General features: G+C 41.3%; 1 protein-coding gene and 1 long non-coding RNA gene across 5 annotated transcripts in view; one reads left to right on the top strand and one right to left on the bottom strand.

Moving 5' to 3' along the window:
* Window positions 1-18,221, bottom strand: part of LOC140202658 (ninjurin-2-like) — a 288,428-nt gene that overhangs the window by 61,964 nt on the left and 208,243 nt on the right. The window lies entirely within an intron of this gene.
* LOC140202659 (uncharacterized) overlaps window positions 1-18,221 on the top strand; it is a 58,352-nt gene that overhangs the window by 5,871 nt on the left and 34,260 nt on the right. The window contains exons 2-3 of the long non-coding RNA XR_011887142.1: window positions 10,347-10,483; window positions 18,076-18,134. This is a non-coding gene — a long non-coding RNA (uncharacterized lncRNA). The remainder of the gene's footprint in view (window positions 1-10,346; window positions 10,484-18,075; window positions 18,135-18,221) is intronic.

Genomic DNA, 18,221 nt, shown 5'->3' with positions numbered 1-18,221 from the left:
CTATTTTCTCTTAGTGGATAGGAAGAAATGTAAGATCTTGAAGTGTTTCAACTTCTTTATGTCTAGTCTTTCTGAAGTTTAGGTTCTCACATCTAGCATTCAGCAAACCATTTCCAACCAGAATTGTAATCTGCAGGTCTGCAGCACTCTGGCCATGTTACGGTTATCATCCAAGTAGCTCTCAATATTTATGCACATTTGTGTCTGAATGAAGAGTACAAATATTCCTTTCCCAAAATGCGCGGTTTTCAATGTAGAGCACATACCGAACATTCCCAAAGCAGAAACCATGGATGAATCAGGAGATTTGCTGTCTGCTGAAGGTTACATCGGTAGCATTCAAGACCAGTATCCAGAACTCCACAAGAATCGATATACAACCTAAGAAAGGCCATCATGAGAGTAAAAAGACAATTGCGTGTGAAGCTAGAGACACAGCCAGATGAGGCAGGGCTTGTATTTGCTATAAGGCGAAACCTAACAGTATAAATCCCAGTGATTTCTCACTCCCTGACGAGTTCAACCTCTTTTACGCATGAATCTCCTCAACATCAAGTGACCCTGTGATCTCTGCCTCAGAGGCTGATGTCAGAATCCCCTTTAAGAGGATGAACGCTCACAAGCTCCAATGCTGTACCTGGCACGTGCCGGCAGGGTGATTCAGTGTCACCTTCAATCTCTCACTGCTGCAGTCGGAGGTTCCCACCTGCTTCAAAAGGGCATCAGTCCACATTGGTGACAAAGAATAGCAGCGTGAGAGACTCTCAGACCATAAGAAATAGGAGTACTATTGCAAGGCAGCACTCACAACTACTCTACTGCGGTGAAGTGCCTTGAGAGGTTGGTCATAGCTAGAATTTACTCCTGCCTGAACAAGGACCTGGAACAACTGCAGTTTGTCTATCACCTCAATAGATCTACAACAGACACAATCTCACTGATTTTCCACTTGGCCTTGGACCACCTGGACAGCAGCAGCCTATTTCAGGCTGCTGTTTATTGATTACTCAGTGTTCAACACCATCGTCCCCTCAGTACTAATCAACAAGCCTCAAAATATAGGCCTCTGGACCTTCCTCTGGATCTAAATCCTCCACTTCCTCATTGTGTGTGTGGATCGGTAATCCTTGCTGACAATCATCACAGGCACACCTCAGGGATATGTGCATAGCCCACTGCTCTACCCTCTCTACACTCATGACTGTGTGGCCAAGCACAGCTCAAATGCCACGTATAAGTTCACGGCTGACCACCTTTCTTGTTGGCAGAATCTCAGACGGTAACGAGGAGACATACAAGAGCAAGATAGGCCAGCTGGTTGAGTAGGGTCGCAATAACAGCTTTGCAAGACCAGGGAATTGATTGTGGAATCCAGGAAGGTGAGGTCTGGAATAAAAACATGCCAGTCCTCTTTGAGGGATCAGCAATAGAAATAGAAATAGGTCGTGGGTGTCAAAATCTCAGAGGATCTGTCCTGGGACCAATATACAGATGCAATTGTGAAGAAGGTACTCCAGTGGCTCAATGACATTCGGAGTTGGAAGAGATGTAGTATGTCACTGAAGAGTCTAACAGAGAGCATCCTGGCTGATTACACCACTGCCTACTAGGGAAGCTCCAAGGTGCAGGATCAAGAGGCTGCAGAGAGTTGTAAACTTAGCCATCCCCATCACAGGGACCAACAGGGGCATTTTCAAATCCTCACCATCCAGTTCGTGCCCCTTTATCATTACTGCCATCAGGGAGAAGGTACAGAAGACCCATACTCAATGTTTTAGGAAAAATTTCTTCCACTTTGCCATCGGATTTCTGAGCAGTCCTTGAACTTACCACCTCACTTTTCATCTTTTGTAATGTTTATTTATTTATTTTGTTTTTATTGTAATTTAGTAGTTCTTATGTGTTATTACTGTCACAAAACAACAAATTTCATGACATATGCTAGAGGTAATAAACCTGATTTTGATTCTGATTCTTTAAGTAACTCTTTTGTATGGAGCATTGAAACTCTTCCCAAATTCGTGTATCATCTTCGTGCAAACTCCATACTGAAAGTTCCTCAACTCACATGCTGCCAGTTAACACTATTAATATGTTTAATCCACATGTTTAATGTGCATCAGGGATTATTGAGGTTGGGGATTCAGTGGGTCAGTGAGCGAGGTGACTGGGGAATCTGGTGATGAAGGGATGGGATTTGTGCTTGGGTATGAATGACACCATAAGGTTGGGTCTTCAAAGGATTGAGGGCAAAGTGTGCAGAACTCTTAGAATAGTCTCTTCTAATTTCCCCACACACTCTAAAAGAATCATCATTTGGGAAATTGTGTCACTTAATTTCAAAAATTACTTAAGGGATGCATAATTAACGTTGGCAAATGTCCAGATGAATTTTTAGACTGATATTGATGACTCAAAAACAGTTATTATTCCAGACAGAATCTGTTTCCAGACAGTAATAATGCCATCAAATTTCTAACCCAAGCTGGGCTGATTTTTTAATTACTGGTGTTCGCAATTACTTAAAAATGTTTGAAGCGCTTTTAGGTAATTTCATGCTTTAATTTTTTTTTTAACTTTTAACAATTATTTAAATCAATTGGTTGATTATTTCAGTTTTAATAGTTTTTGCAAGTTCCAGAAAGATTTGATGGCTTTAACAGTTGGTAAACTAGGGTCATAGCATTGTCATCAACCAAAGGCTTATTCAGCAGTTTCATACCCACGGTTAGTAATGGGGTGGTGGGGAGGGGGTTAAACCCACCCATATAGTACTCGGGGGTGGGGGGGTCACATGGTCACACTGCCAAGTTATCTTGGTGCTAGTGTTATACATGAAATGAGTGTGGTACAAACACATATCACAGGTGGTGAGCACAGAGACAATGGTGGTTCAAAAGGAAAGTCATCATTTTCTCAAGGTAGTCATGATGGAGCTTTAGGAACATAAGAAATAAAAGAAATAGTAGGCCACATGGTACTTCCAGCTGATCCACCATTCAGTGGGACTGCAGCAGGTTCACGGTCCTGTCAAATCGTGTTTTTGTCATATGCACTCATATACTGAGGCAGAGTTATAGTGACCGCATGCACATTTTCGACAGTGTTCCAAAACCAATCAATATCAGCCTTTAACACACTCACAAACTGAAATATCCACAGCTCTCTGGAGGTTGAGAACTGCAGAGGTTTCTTAACCGCTGCCTAAAAAAAAAAGTTCCTTCTCATTTTATCCTAACTGGCTGACCCCCTCATCCTGAGACAACAGCCCTCAGTTTTAGACTTTCCACTGATGTCAATCTGCCAAGCCCTCTCAGAAAGCTCCGAATAAACATAGCCTATGCTGCCCATATCCTGGAAGCACATTTTAATAGAACAATCCCCACCCCTCCCAGTCCCCACTGCTACATTAAATAATGTTAAAAGCTTCTTGTTCCACATAAACATTAAAAATTGACGGAGACAGACGTGAGAAGCGCGGAGGAACAGCTGGAGAAATTTCTGAAATGCCCGGTTCGCTACCGCTGCTACTGTGCGATTGAGAATCTCCAGAGGGTAGGCCCCAAATCCTTGGCTTTGCCTGCTGCTGGCAGCTGGGGCTGGGGTCGAAGTGCTCGGCAGAGATGGTGCTCGGTGCTCGGTGTCAGAGGGCTGGTCGGAGGCTCAAAGTTTTCGGACCACTCACAGTCGGACTGTGGTCGGGTGCTCCCAGGATGCTGCATCGGCAAGTTTGCGGCGCTGGAAGCATGGCAGGAAGAGTTTTCTTCCTTCTCCCGTCAGCATGAGATCATGGGACTTTCGAGAGACTTTGAACATTTTTTACCGTGCCCATGGCCTGTTCTTCATCAAGTTATGGTATTGCTTGCACTGTTGTAACTATATGTTACAAGTATGTGGCTTTTGTCAGTTTTTCAGTCTTGGTCTGTCTTGTGTTTCTGTGATATCACACCAGAGGAACATTGTATCATTTCTTAATGCATGCATTACTAAATGACAATAAAAGAGGACTGCGTGTCCTCATAATTTGATCTAATGATCTAATCTAATCTAATCTAATCTAATATATGAAACATACAAAATCCCTGGAAGTTTAGAGCAGAATTAGTAAGTAAATAACAATCAGAGCAAAGAACAAGAACCAAATATCCATAAAAATAATGAAGTAAAGATTGGCAGAAGGAAGGGGGCCAGAACCCCAGCCGGTATGAAGGGTTTCACAGAATCATTGTCAGCATTGTGTGAAACTGTACAAAATAGAAAGAGGCAAAGTTCTCCGAATGCAGTGAATAGCCAGCATACAAAATTGCACAAATGGGTAAAGGAACAGTGAAACAAAAACAGAAAATTATACAATATTTAGCAGGCCAAACAGCATCTGGGGAGACAGAGGAAAACATTTCATATACGTGACCATTCATCATCCAATTCTGTTGATGAAAATTAATGAAATGTTAACTGCTTCTCTACCCATAGATGCTGGTCTGGCTTGCTGAACATATTCCCTTTTTTATTGGCTGAAGTAATTGCATATAAAGGACTGAAAGCAGGAATTGGTGATACCCACCTCCTGGAATCTGCACTTCTGGGCATAGGATGTACATAGATCTAGAGAAATCAGCAATCACTCCCAAATCCCTTTTCTGCCTCATCTCTCCAAAAGGACAAAGGGTTGCCTCACACATCTCCAAATCTGGGACAGCTACACTTCAAACTATGTTGATGGGAGCATTAGTAGGGGTGTAAATGAGATTCACCAGGGTGTGAATTGAAATGGAAGATTTAATTACTTATGGAGATTGGATAGGCTGCCTTTGTTCCTGCTGAAGTGTAGAAACTGAGAAATTACCTTACTGAGATTTATAAAATGATGGGAGCATAGATCGGGTAGACAGGCAGACTCTCAGGGTAGGGGAGACTAAAACTCGAGGATATAAGAGAGAAGATTTGATGTTACGGTGTTTGCCGAACTTGGCAATTAGCTTGCAGATGTTTCATCACCATTTGAGGTGATATCCTCAGTGCACATTTGTTGGTGTTTCTCTCCGGGAGTGCTCACGTTTATACAGGCCCCCATTCACTTACTTCGGTCCTGACTGGTGAACCCCTCAGCTGACGCTTGAATTCTATTGGCTCACATTTCTTTGGCTCTTAGGGGTTCATAGGTGGTATCTACTTTGATATGTTTGTCTATAGAGTTATCAGAAGAGTACCATGCTTCTAAATATTCTCATGCCTACTTTGTGTTTGCCTTCGCCAGAACCTCCGTGGTGTCCCAGTTAAAGTGAGGTCATTCATATGCCGAGATCACCGACAGTGTATCACACCTTTGTACTGCCAGTATATAGTCCCATAAACAAGTTGAGGGCTTACATTCTGTTTGGCTGATGTAGTTCTTGTTGCACTCTCCACAGGTGATCATGGACACCATATTGCTTTTGTCAGTTGCTTTTACTGGAACCTTGGTTCTCAAGCCAAGCTTCCTTAAAGGCGCCGTCAGTTTGTGAGCGATTGTGAAAATTTTTACGACGATGTAAGGAGCAAGGCTTTGCATTTATGGAATGAACTGCCACTGGAAGTGGTAGAAGCAGATATAACTGCAATACTTAAAAGGCATTTGAACAGGTGAATGGATAGGAAATAAATAGGATACAGGCCTAAATTCATGCAAATGGGATTAGCATAGATTATGGTCAGGAGGGATGAGCTGGATTAAAGAGTCTATTCTCTCTATAGGTCTATAACTCTGTGATGCATGGAGGTGCCCATTGGCTGGATCTATTTGTCCTTATCCAATACAAAACTTCTGATTTGGTAAACTGACTCAATTAAAAAGTATCTACTTCCAATTTGAAATTTCATTGACTTTATTTATTTATTTATAGATGCAGCATTGTAATTGTTTTCATGCAAATTTTGATTGACATTGATGATTAAATAAAGTAACAATCACAGTGATCTACTGGTAGAATATTTTAATGAGCAATCTATAACATAGCAGTTGGGGCACGCTATGTGCATCTTTTAAGTCAGATGAGAAAAAGGATGGCCGGCCCACTTGTCTGACCTCCACACCTCTTCATTCCATTGACAAATGCTTAGCTCATAGTCTTTTCAGTCATATGGTAAACATAAGACATCTTCATAACCTTCTCCCATCCATTCAGGATGTGTCTGTACATATACAACAGGATAAGGTCATCTCCCAAGCTGCTGGGTTGTAACCCAAATATAGTCCATGTACTCTGGAAATGGCACAATCCTACCCACTACTGGTGTCTCACGTGGAGTTGATTTTGTAACTGTGCATTCTGATTGCACTCTCCATGTTTGATCTCCAGAATGTAATTGAATGCACACGGTGTTAGTGCCCTTCTCTGCTTTTGAGTTGAGACCCTCAGCAGTACCTCTTAGATCACTGAAAACGTTTGCATGAAATTTAGTGTCTCCTAACTGACTATGTGGTCTCATAACATTGGCACTAAATTTGCCATACTAGCAACGTTTAGCCATCTCTCTCAAAACTGTGAAAATAGCTGGATGCTTATTCCAGCTGTTAACTCCATACCCTTCAGCTGAAGTACTTTGGGATGGCACTAGGCATTTCATTTTCCTTAACCAACTTTTCAAATGCCCTTTCTTCAGGTTGGCTGAAGCCAACAATGACTTTATCAACTTTGCACTTAAAACTGAGAACATTTCTGCAATCATATTTCTGGTGAACAAGTGTTTCATCATTATAACATATTCAGTCTATTACTCAACTGAACCACTGAAAGAATCAGTGCTACCAGCTGTTGTGTCTAATTATGTCTTGATGCAACTGGTGCAGGCACAAAAGTCTGAATCACCTTGAACTTAGTAAATCACACTGTTCCACAGCTTCAGAAAGACAAACCATACTTAATCCTGGGGGAGAAAAAAACTTAAGGGCGGTCTTTGATCATATTCACATGCAACAACAGTGTTGAATGTATTCAACTAATGACACTCATAATTCATCAATTAAAACCACACGCAGCTCTGTGTAAGAAGCCAATTTTATCTCTGTGCTTCCAACCACCAAAAGCATTCATAACAATCTGCTTACAGCACAAGATTCCCACACATCCAAAAGTCTGCCTCAACTATTGCAGACCTTTCCGCTCCCTTAGGCTGTTGGTGTATCTGTTGGATTTTTCCAATATTTTTATGTTCTGCTTTAGATTTCCAGCATCTGTTGTATTTGGATTTTGTATTATGAACATAATATTTGCAGCCATTTTTCTAGCCAGTAACATCTCTGTGATGGATATTGCTTTACACATTTTTCTTCTGGGCCCCTGGATCTGTTTGGAATACTCATGCAAAAAAGTTTAACCTTTTTATAAAATGAAATAAACCTGTTTGTCTTGTTTTCCACAGAGCTTCATGCAAGCTCAGACAGGTCCAACCACTGTTTAGACAAAGGATTCAGTCAAACCTCTAGCATATTAAGTGGTGTGGAGTGGTCTCCAAACCATTAGAACCTTATGGTCAAGATCTGAAGCTAAGTTTTAATCTCTCTTAAATTAGTACTCTGGCTCCTTAACAATAACTGAATTTGACAAGAATATTACACATTTTAGACCTAAATTACTTTTCTTTCGTCATTTGCAAGGTTCTGCTGGCAAGACCAGCCTGAATTGCTCATCCTTAGCTGGCCTTGATATTTTTGGTTCGCAAAATCTATTAAAGATTCAAGCACATACTTTCAGGTCTAAGATGCATATTGGCCAGACCTCCTTCCCTACAACACGCTGACAAGCCAGATTGATTTTTATATCCTACCCAAGATATTAATGACCGTCATTAATGATAGTGCTTTCGCCCATTAGTTCCAGATTTTTAATTCACTGAATAAATATTTCTCAGCTCCTCTGGTGGAATTTTAATCCCTTTAATTTTTTAAAAATTCATATTCATTTATAAAATATTTATCTTTGCTGGCAAGGCCAATATTTCTTGCCTACAGCTAGATGGCCTGGCAAAATGGTGGTGAGGTTACCTTCTGAAACAGATCCACTCTTTCTGGTGAAGGTACTCCCCCTGCGCTGACGGACCCAGCAATAAAGAAGCACCAACACATCACTGATCCACACTTAACAATATAATCAATATTTCATTGTATTCATATATCAATATCCCATCATACTCATTTATCAATAACTTCTCATTTCCCCACTTGCAACAGTGATGTCAATTCAAAAATACCTTATTAGCTTTGAGGGGCTTTTGGAAATGTATCAATTCATGGCATTTCCTTTTCTTTGCCTGGAATTTGCATTGTTTAAAACTCAAAATCCTCTCATTCTGTAACAATAAGCAAATAGTGTAGATTGTTTCTATCCGAACAAAGCTAATTAAGAAATAGAAGTGTGCTGAAGAAGGAAATCGAGAGGGCAAAAGTAGAGCATGACATAGCTTTGGCAGAGAAGATTAAGGAAAATCCAGAGATTTTATAAGTATATAAATAGAAAAAAGTAACCAGTGAGAAACTAGGGCACCTCAAAGACCAAAGGGTCACGTTTGTGTGCAGCTTTCTCCTTTGCTTTTACCATTGAGAAAGGCAGGCAGATTTCAGAATGAACAAAAGTGGAAGTCTGTGCCATATTCCACAAAACAGTAGAGGAACTGCCGGACGTCTTAAGAGGTATGAAGGTAGACTAATCTCCAGGGCTAACCGTGTATATTCAAGAAAACAGTGGGAGGCTAAAGAGGAAATTGTGGGAGCCCTAGCTGAGAAATTTGCATCATTGTTAGCCATGGGTGAGGTGCCGGTGAATAGAGGTATTCAGTGCTGTGCCTTTATTTAGGAAGGACAGCAAAGAAAAACCTGGGAATTATGGAGTAAGTCTGTGGTAGGTAAGTTACTGGAGAGGATTTTGAGACATAGAATACACAGACATTTGGAAAACCAGAGATTGATTAGAGGCAGTTGTGGGCTTTGTAAAGGGAGATCATGTCTAATGAACTTTTTTTTGATGTGACTAGGAAAATTTGAAGGCAGGTGGTTTATCTGGACTCCGGTAAGGCCTTTGATAAGTAAACACAAAATAATCTGCAGGTGCTGGGGTCAAAGCAACACTCACAACACGCTGGAGGAACTCAGCAGGTCAGGCAGCATCCATGGAAAAGATCAGTCGACGTTTCGGGTCGGAACCCTTCGTCAGGACTGTAGAGGGAGGGGGCAGAGGCCCTATAAAGAAGGTGGGGGGATGGTGGGAAGGAGAAGGCTGGTAGGTTCCAGGTGAAAAACCGGTAAGGGGAAAGATAAAGGGAGATAAAGGGGTGGGGGAGGGGAAGCAGGGAGGTGATAGGCAGGAAAGGTGAAGGAGGAATGGGGGAAAATACAATGGGTAGTAGAAGGAGGCGAAAACCTAGGCACATTTATTTTTCCTACACTTACACACTTAGTCCAGCGGTCGTGGAGCATACAGATCCCTTCTTTGTAGAAGTCAGTGTCTTGGACCTCCAAAAGTGGTCCACACCAGGGGTGATTGATAAGTTCGTAGCCTAAGGTAGAAGGAGATGAGCTATTAACTTCAAACTTTCTGCATTTTCACTCAAAGAGTTGAACTGTGCGTGCATGTAACGAGAGCTGCATAACTCATTTCCTTATATCTTAGGCCACGAACTTATCAATCACCCCTGCTATGGACCACTTCTACAAAGAAGGGATCCGTGTGCTTCACAACCGCTGGACTAAGAGTATACATGTAGGAGGGGACTATGCAGAAAAATAAATGTGCTAGGTTTTCTAAAATTGACTCCTTCTACCTTAGGCCATGAACTTATCAATCACCCCTTGTAAAGTGTACAATTTAAAATAACAATATTTTAACTCTGATTCAGTTTTCCATTCCTGGAGGGGAAAATGTGAGGAAATTTTGCCTACTTCTGATTGATGAATATACCATCTGGTCACCATCTACTGCAATCAACATGTTTAACAAACTTCATGTTCAGATTTTATGATGATGCAATTGCCTTCTAAAATATAGATAAATTACTAGAATGAATAGAATGATAGGGCAGTGAATTCCTTCTTTTTATTTCTTGATTCTTTGTGGCTAATAACCTAAAAGAAATCACCAGACTTTATATTATGATTAACTTTGCCTCAACTTAGTAGTTTTCCTTCATTAACCTGCCATTAGGAAATGATGCATTAGCTTATGTTACAATAATATTGATAGCTTTGCTAAAGCCATTCTGGTTTGAAGTAAAGTGCAATGAATAACCACAAACCAGTTTCAAGTCAGACAAACCCTCAAAGAAAGTGGTGACAACACATTTTGCATGGTTCTCACAAAAATGTTCTTTTTCAGCATCTGCAGCTGGCTATTGTGTTGTGATTCACCGGAGCCAAAATTCAAGGTGTTGAAAGACTGAAAATCAGGAGAGATTGACAGCAGAGGCAGCTACCTGCAAAAACTCTAACACTAACTCTGGCATTGGTAACCAGGTAAGTAGAAAATGAGAAGTAAAACTCTCCTGTTCAGTTATTGTCACCTGACAGCTGGCACATAGTTAAACAGTTTTTAAAATTTATTGTCAACTCTTGGGAGCCCCATTACAATTCTGTCATTTTGTTGTTCCATGGTCAATATGATCAATGTCAGCAGGAGATGTCATCTGGTCCGATAAATCCCATCAAAGGCTTGTGAACTTTAGATGCTAACCACAAGTGTACACGTGCAAATGTTCCACACGATAAATTATTTTCAGCATTTTATACTCAGGCAAGCAGGAAATGAATAAATCTCAATTCACCAAAAATTAAATTCACGACATTTAAGAAATATCTAGAGAAACATCTGAATTGCCAAGGGCTAAAAGGCCCAGAAGGACTACAAACAGGTCAATGGAATTTGTATATTTTTCTATTATTAAATGGAACCTTGATGGTTGACATAAACTGGATGGGGTGTGAGGACTGAAAATCCTTTTGGGTCATGAGTTACAAAATAACCCATCACAATATGACTAACTAGCAATTGCCTGACCTAAACTGATCACAGTGGTCTTTCCAGTTGAAGATACATACTCTAGAAAGTACTTGCAATGACCCTTTTAATTCCCACCACATTTAACTGTATACTGGCCTATACAGTCTACTTGATGCACTCCAGTGCTGACTACCTTGGTTATGGCAAATTTCCTCACAACCGTTTGTATTTTTATATTATTGAAGTAGAAAAAACATCCCAACATGCTTCAGTGAAGAGAAAAAATCAATGCTGCCACAGAAGGAGGAAGGGGGGAACATATACATAAAACTGTACCTCGTACGATATGCGTTTCTGGGCAACGTGGTCACTTTCAGTGGAAAATGCAAAGTAAAGGATAATTGTGGACCTCTTACTACTTGCACAAGCTCTGCAAGTTCACTTTGGCTCTTTTGTCTTTCGGATTTACTAATGCCTGAAGGAGGATGGACATGCAAAATGTTACGTATCTGTGGTGTTTCTGTAATCTTTTATGGTGCTGCAGCATAAAGTTAAAAAGGAGATAGAACTTTTAGCTGGACATGTTTGATCGAAGGCAGTAACTCTCAATTAAGCAGCAGTGCTTGGTGCAACAATATAATCAAGTCTATACTATATGGTAGACTTGGATTTTAGAGAAAGACTTGCACCCGGTGTCACAAAACTCATGCCTGATACCACTCTGTAATTTGCATGGGACTTGCCATCAGCAGGACACTGGTGCAGAACAGGGTCTTTACAATACCTAGGAACGCTGCTTCATTGTTATTTAAGGGAACCTACATGAGCAGGAACCAGAACAGCAGAGTCCTTCAAGAGCTTCATACCATGTCCTTGTGCAATGTGCTTACTGACCCTAACCTCTCTACTGGCCTCTCAGCCTTGCCCTTCTACTAAACTTGTGCCCCGCACTTCCACTGATGTCCCGCCCTGTCATGTCCATCAACCTCCAACCCAGCTCCTTGACCGATCATTATCCTCAGACCCTTTATACACCTGGTCCTCCAAGCCATCCAACAATCTGATATTCATACCCTCTTCCCACCCCCACCGATCTCCCGTCTCCTGCAACACTCTTCTCCTTCAATTCACAGCTCAATGACCATTGACCAACCCCCTCATCCTTGACCCTCTCGGAACAATTTCCCCCAAATTTCTCCAGAGAATCCCTGCACCAGCTACCACCCTCTGCTCCCCCGCCTCCCCTCACCCTCCTGATTAAGCCCAGGACGTGTTTTCCTCCACATATTTGGCCCTTAAAAATTGCCCGTTTGCTAGGCCAGCAGGCAGCAACAGTTTGAAGTTTGTAAACAGATAGCATTCAAGCAGGTGGACAATAGATTTTAAGTGGTGTCTTCAAGAGGAGGGAGCTAGGTAAAGAAGCAGAAGGGCTGAGGGAGAAGATTCAGAAGTGATGTTTAGGCAGTTGAAGCTTTGTTCTATTGTTTATGAGGTACAAAAGGCCAGAGAGGGTAAGATGAGAAAGTATGGCTAGCAGGGAAAACAGTGATAGGAAGGGAAAGGCATGACATGACATGACATGAATCTATCCAAGTACAATGGTGGAACCATCATAGCGCTGGACTCATAACTCAGATGCCTGAACCAACAGGAAACAAAAATTCACTATCATAGCTGTTATGTTTTGTAACTTCAAAGCATTCAACTGATTCAAGGAAGACACGGGAGTCCAAAATGTGAGCTTAACTTCTTGTTTATTTGAAGTGAGGTGCGCATGTATCATGTGGTAGTGTGATGATGTACGCAATTCATGTATTTATACACATAACTCATAAAGTTATTGAAATGAACAGGAATGTTTAATCTATATATATACACACACAAGATTACTCAAACATTACTTAAATGTTAAATGCACAACGATAGTGGTTAAAACTTTGCATTCAGTGTTGAATCAGGTACAGGAGCCTCAGACCCCACACCACCAGGTTCAGCAACAGTTATTACCCCTCAACCATCAGGCTCCTGAACCAGAGGGGATAAATTCACTCACTCCAACACTGAACTGTTTCCACAGCCTATGGACTCACTTTCAAGGTCTCTACAACTCCTGCCTCATTATTTGTTGTTTGCTTGCTTGTTTATTTGTTTATCTTTGCATTTGTTGCAGTTTGTTGTCTTTTGTGCATTGATTGTCTGTCCGTCTTTGCTGCCGTAGTCTTGGGCCCCGGGCGAGGTTTAATTGACGCGGTTTGTGGATTGGACTCTGTAGCTCAGTTTATGACGTGTTCCTGGCTGCTCCTTTTTTGTTGCTATTTTGTGCAATTTTGATCAGGATGGACTGGCTCTGCCACCTGCAACCAAAGAACAACACAGCGCTAGAATGAACCAAACTGAGTAGGAATTGAATATTCCTGGACTTCTTCGTTGACTTGTGGTTTATTGTCTTATATCTGTGTTTTTTTGCTTTTTTTGCCACTTGCATGCTTTGTTCTCTTTTGGCACATTGGGAGCTAGGTGCTTTCCTTTGAATGCGTTCCATGGTTTTCTTGGCTGTCTGTAGGAAGACGAATCTTAGGGTTGTATACTACATACATTCTTCAATAATAAATGTACTTTGAATCTTGAATGCCTGCAGGAAAATTAATCTGGCATTTGTATATGGTGATGTATGTACTTGGATAATAAATTTACTTCGAAATTGCTAAGGACGATTACTACCCTCTATGACTGACACATACTGTACCTCCAACCTATTCTTGTCAGTTCATATTGGCTCCCAATGATTTAAAATTTAAAATTCTCATCCTATATTGTTTAATTTTATTCTGAGCTGTTCTTGGTAAGACTGCAGTTAGTGCTCTTGACTGGCAGTTTGCAGCTTGATACTGAGTGGTCTGGAGCTCTGTTTGACTCAAGTGGTTATTGAAAATTGGTGTTTCCACACCAGGCCATGATACAACCAGTCATTATATTGCCCACCGCACATCTATCGAAGTTTGTCAATGTTTTGGATGACATGCCAAATCTTTGCAAACTTCTAAGAAGGTAGAAGCTCTGCCATGATTTCTTCTTAATGGCACCTTCACGCTGGACCCAGGACCAATCCCACAAAATGGTAACACTCAGGAATTTAAAGTTGCTGACCCTCGCTGCCTCTGTTCTCTCAATGAGGACTGGCTCATGGACCTCCAGTCTCCTCCTCCTGAAGTCGATCATTATCTCCTCGGTCTTGCTGACATTAAGTGAGACGTTACTGTAGAATCACTCAGCCAGATTTTCAGTCTCCCCCCAACCCCCATTCGGACAATGACAGTGGGGTCGTCAGCAAACTTAAATATGGCACTGGAGCTGTGCATAGCCTCACAGTCATAAGTACAAAGCAAGTAGAACAGGGCCTACTTGCCTTGTAAGCATTGCCTTGTGGTGCACCTGTGCTGGCAGAGATTGTGGAGGAGATGTTGTTTCCGATCTGAACTGACTGGGGTCTACAAGTGAGGAAATTGTAGGTGTGGAGAGTGTGGAGGGCTGTCAGAGGTTACAGCGGGACATTGATAGGATGCAAAACTGGCAGATAGAGTTTAACCCAGATAAGTATGAAGTGGTTCATTTTGGTAGGTCAAATCTGATCAGAATATAGCATTAATGGTAAAACTCTTGGCAGTGTAGAGGATCAGAGGGATCTTGGGGTCCAAGTCCATAGGACACTCAAAGCTACTGCGCAGGTTGACTCTGTGGTCAAGAAAGCATACAGTACATTGGCCATCATCAATGGTGGGATTGAGTTTAGGAGCAAAGAGGTAATGTTGCAGCTATATAGGGCACTGATCAGACCCCACTTGGAGTACTGTGCTCAGTTCTGGTCGCCTCACTACAGGAAGGATGTGGAAACGATAGAAAAGGGGCAGAGGAAACTTACAAGGATGTTGCCTGGATTGGGGAGCATGCCTTATGAGAATAAGTTGAATGAACTTGGCCTTTTCTCTTTGGAGAGACAGAGGATGAGAGGTGACCTCATAGAGGAGTATAAGATGATGAGAGGCATTGATCGTGTGGATAGTCAGAGGCTTTTTCCCAGGGCTGAAATGGCTGCCACAAGAGGACACAGTTTTAAGGTGCTTGGAAGTAAGTACAGAGAAGATGTCAGGGCTAATTTTTTTACGCAGAGAGTGTTGAGTGCGTGGAATGGGCTGCTGGCGACGGTGGTGGAGGTGGATACTATAGGGTTTTTTAAGAGACTCCTGGATAGGTACATGGAGCTTCGGAAAATAGAGGGCTATGGGTAACCCTAGGTAATTTCTAAGGTAAGGACATGTTCAGCACAGCTTTGTGGGCTGAAGGGCCTGTATTGCGCTGTAGGTTGTCTATGTTTTGAAATTGAGGATCCAATTGCACAAGGAGGTATTGAGGCCAAGGACTTGGAGCCTATTGATTAGTTTGAGGGGATGACAGTATTGAATGCTGAGCTGTAGTCAATGAAGAGCCTCCTGGTGTATGCACCTTTGCTGTCCAGATCTTCCAGAATTGAGTGAAGAGCTGATGTACTGGCATCTGATGTTGACCTATCACCAAAGTTCAAAGTAAATTTATTATCAAAGTATATATATATCACCATATGCAATCCTGAGATTCATTTTCAATCTCTCAAAGCACTTCTCAACAGTGAACTCCAGCTTCTCAACCAGTGTCAACTCTAGGAGCCACCTGTAATTTCCTCTCTGAAATACAATGTGGAATGAAGAAGCTCTCCCATCATTCTCTCCTCCAGCTGAAGATCAGGGCAATTCCTCCTCTGTAATGTCGCACTACCATCAGACAACGTGTTGGATGCAACTGTCCGCCTTCTGGAATAGGGTCCATTGAATCGCTGCTCTGTGGTTAATCCCACAGTTTGGGAACAATCATACCAACAAAGGATTTGACTCAGACGCGTCTGTTGGATGAATAGTTTTGAGCTTTCTAATGCTGCTGAGCTGCGTATGTGTGTTGTATCGTGCAGGCAGAGAGCCGTTGTGATCAGCCTGATCTTGTTAGTGAAAGCAAGTTCCACAGTTAGAGGGATATTAACAACTACTAAACCCATTCAGGTTCTGTGGCTTTAGTACTAGGAACTTCACCGGTTAGTAGGGCAATGTATGGGAAATGCCACAGAATGATGCCCACCTTAAATCACCACCTTCTAGAGTGCAGGAGACACCTTCTCCACAGCAGAACAAGCAAATTACTGGTCTGATTTTAAAGCAACAATGGATTCTGGAAAAAATAGAACAAGTAGCAGACTACAAACAGTACCTCATTTTGTAGCATTGCATTAGTCATTGAAACAGCTTGCAGGCTTTGCATTATAATGCCACTAATTAGACCTTAACCAATGATGACCTGATTAGCCCAAGTCGGTGCTCAGGCTCTTTCTGATGATGTCAGGGATAAACCATGCATGACATCACCACAAGGTCACCGGGTCAGGAATTTTGAACAATCAGAGGCACTGTGGCTGCAGCTGTCACTCATCCGGAGCCATTAAACCGCGGCTGTGTGGCTAATCGCACAATTCAGAAACAATCAATCACGCTGTCATGGGAACAAAGGAGGGGAATGTGTGGCGGGAACAGCACTGCTGAAGGCAAGGATATTCTACCAACTGAGCAGGGGAGACCCAGAACTGAGCGATGATTCTGTATTTTTAAACAGGTCTCTTGGAGAAAAGTTAGTGTTCATAACATTAAGACACCCATACAAAGACTGTTACTCGACACCGTGGCTCCTTGAACTTGATGTTCTAAGACAGTAAAGGACAGAGTGGTTCCTTAAAACAGAGCATATAGATATGAGATATGGAAAGAATTATGGATTCACCTATGATGAGACCTTATCTTGACGATAGATGTGCTGTTCACAGAATCACACAATCATATAACACATGGGACCATTTAGCTCACCCTAAATGAGCCAGGGTTTTGAAGCAATTATGACATTAGTCCCATTGCTTAGTATTTTCTGCCCTTCTTGGCACTTTTTCCCTTATAACATTTATATATGAGTCCCTTCTAGCTGTAGGGGATAAATCAGACTTCACTGCTGTTAGCATTAACAGGGTACAGCAGTCCCCTAGAGTTTATCTGACTGCCTTCAAGACTCATAAAGAGAAAACTTAAAATGCTATTTTTTCCTAAGCTAGTCATATTCTCCCCATTTTCCCCTATTTTTCTAAGAACTGGCTGTCCTGGGTGATTTTTTGAAGCTGCCTGCATTCTGTAAAACCCAAATTAAATTAACTGAGATAGAGCGTAGGATGAATCACTTCAGGACTGAATTTCATCCAATTTACTCCATGTCTAAAATGGCAGATTGCAAAACATTTTCCTCATTTCATAACCCCCTCTATTATTTTTTATTTCATTTCTTAAACTGCAACAATCCAGAACTATGCAATTATTTCTTAGTAATCCTCTTTCCTTATTGTCTCTCTTGAATATATGAAGCCTGTTCATTGAAACAGTGTATCATACAGGTTTTTGACATACTGCAAATATTTAGCTTCTAATATACCTTTAGCCCAGGTACAATCCAAAATTCAAACACAAAACAAACAAGTATTAAATCAGTTCAACACTTCATGAATTTTCAGAATGAGAATTGAATGACCTTAGAATGAACAAATTATGTAGACTTTTGTCATTTGCACTCAAGCGTCTCAGGCTGCGTTATGAAAAGTTACTGAGTGACGAGGAACAATGAGCAGCTACCAATAAAATAAATTCAAGGTCTTCAGGTTGGACAGATCAATTATTTGTCTCCACTTTATTTTCCAGGTCTGTATATAATAAAGCCAGGCTTCTGAAATAATGTTAGAGCATTTCCTGTTTTTTTAACTTTCCTGCATAATTTAGTAGATCCATGTTATAATTGCCTGCTCGAGTTGTTTTATTGTCCGAGTTTTAAAAGCACAAATTTCAACAAACTGGATTTGACCACTGAACACTACTTTTGGATAAATGTTTTCAGGAGCACAGTGTAAATATTGAACCACTGGTGTCTGGGGAACTGCACTGTGCAAAATCAACTCCTGTGTTTATCACATTGCAACAGTGTCTGCGTTTTTTTTCAGGGAGGTACTAAATCCCATACTGCGATTTGGCCATGCAGAGTTTATTAAAGGCACTAAAAGTAAGTCATTCTTTAATTTTGCTTTGGAATAGAAAACCATCAAACTTTCCTCTTTTACAATGTTTGTATTTTTTGACAATAAATAGC

This window comes from Mobula birostris, chromosome 9, assembly GCF_030028105.1.
Source record: "Mobula birostris isolate sMobBir1 chromosome 9, sMobBir1.hap1, whole genome shotgun sequence".
Taxonomy (NCBI): Eukaryota; Metazoa; Chordata; class Chondrichthyes; order Myliobatiformes; family Myliobatidae; genus Mobula; species Mobula birostris.
The sequence above is the reverse complement of the archived record's forward strand: the minus strand, read 5'-3'. Positions and strand labels throughout refer to the sequence as shown.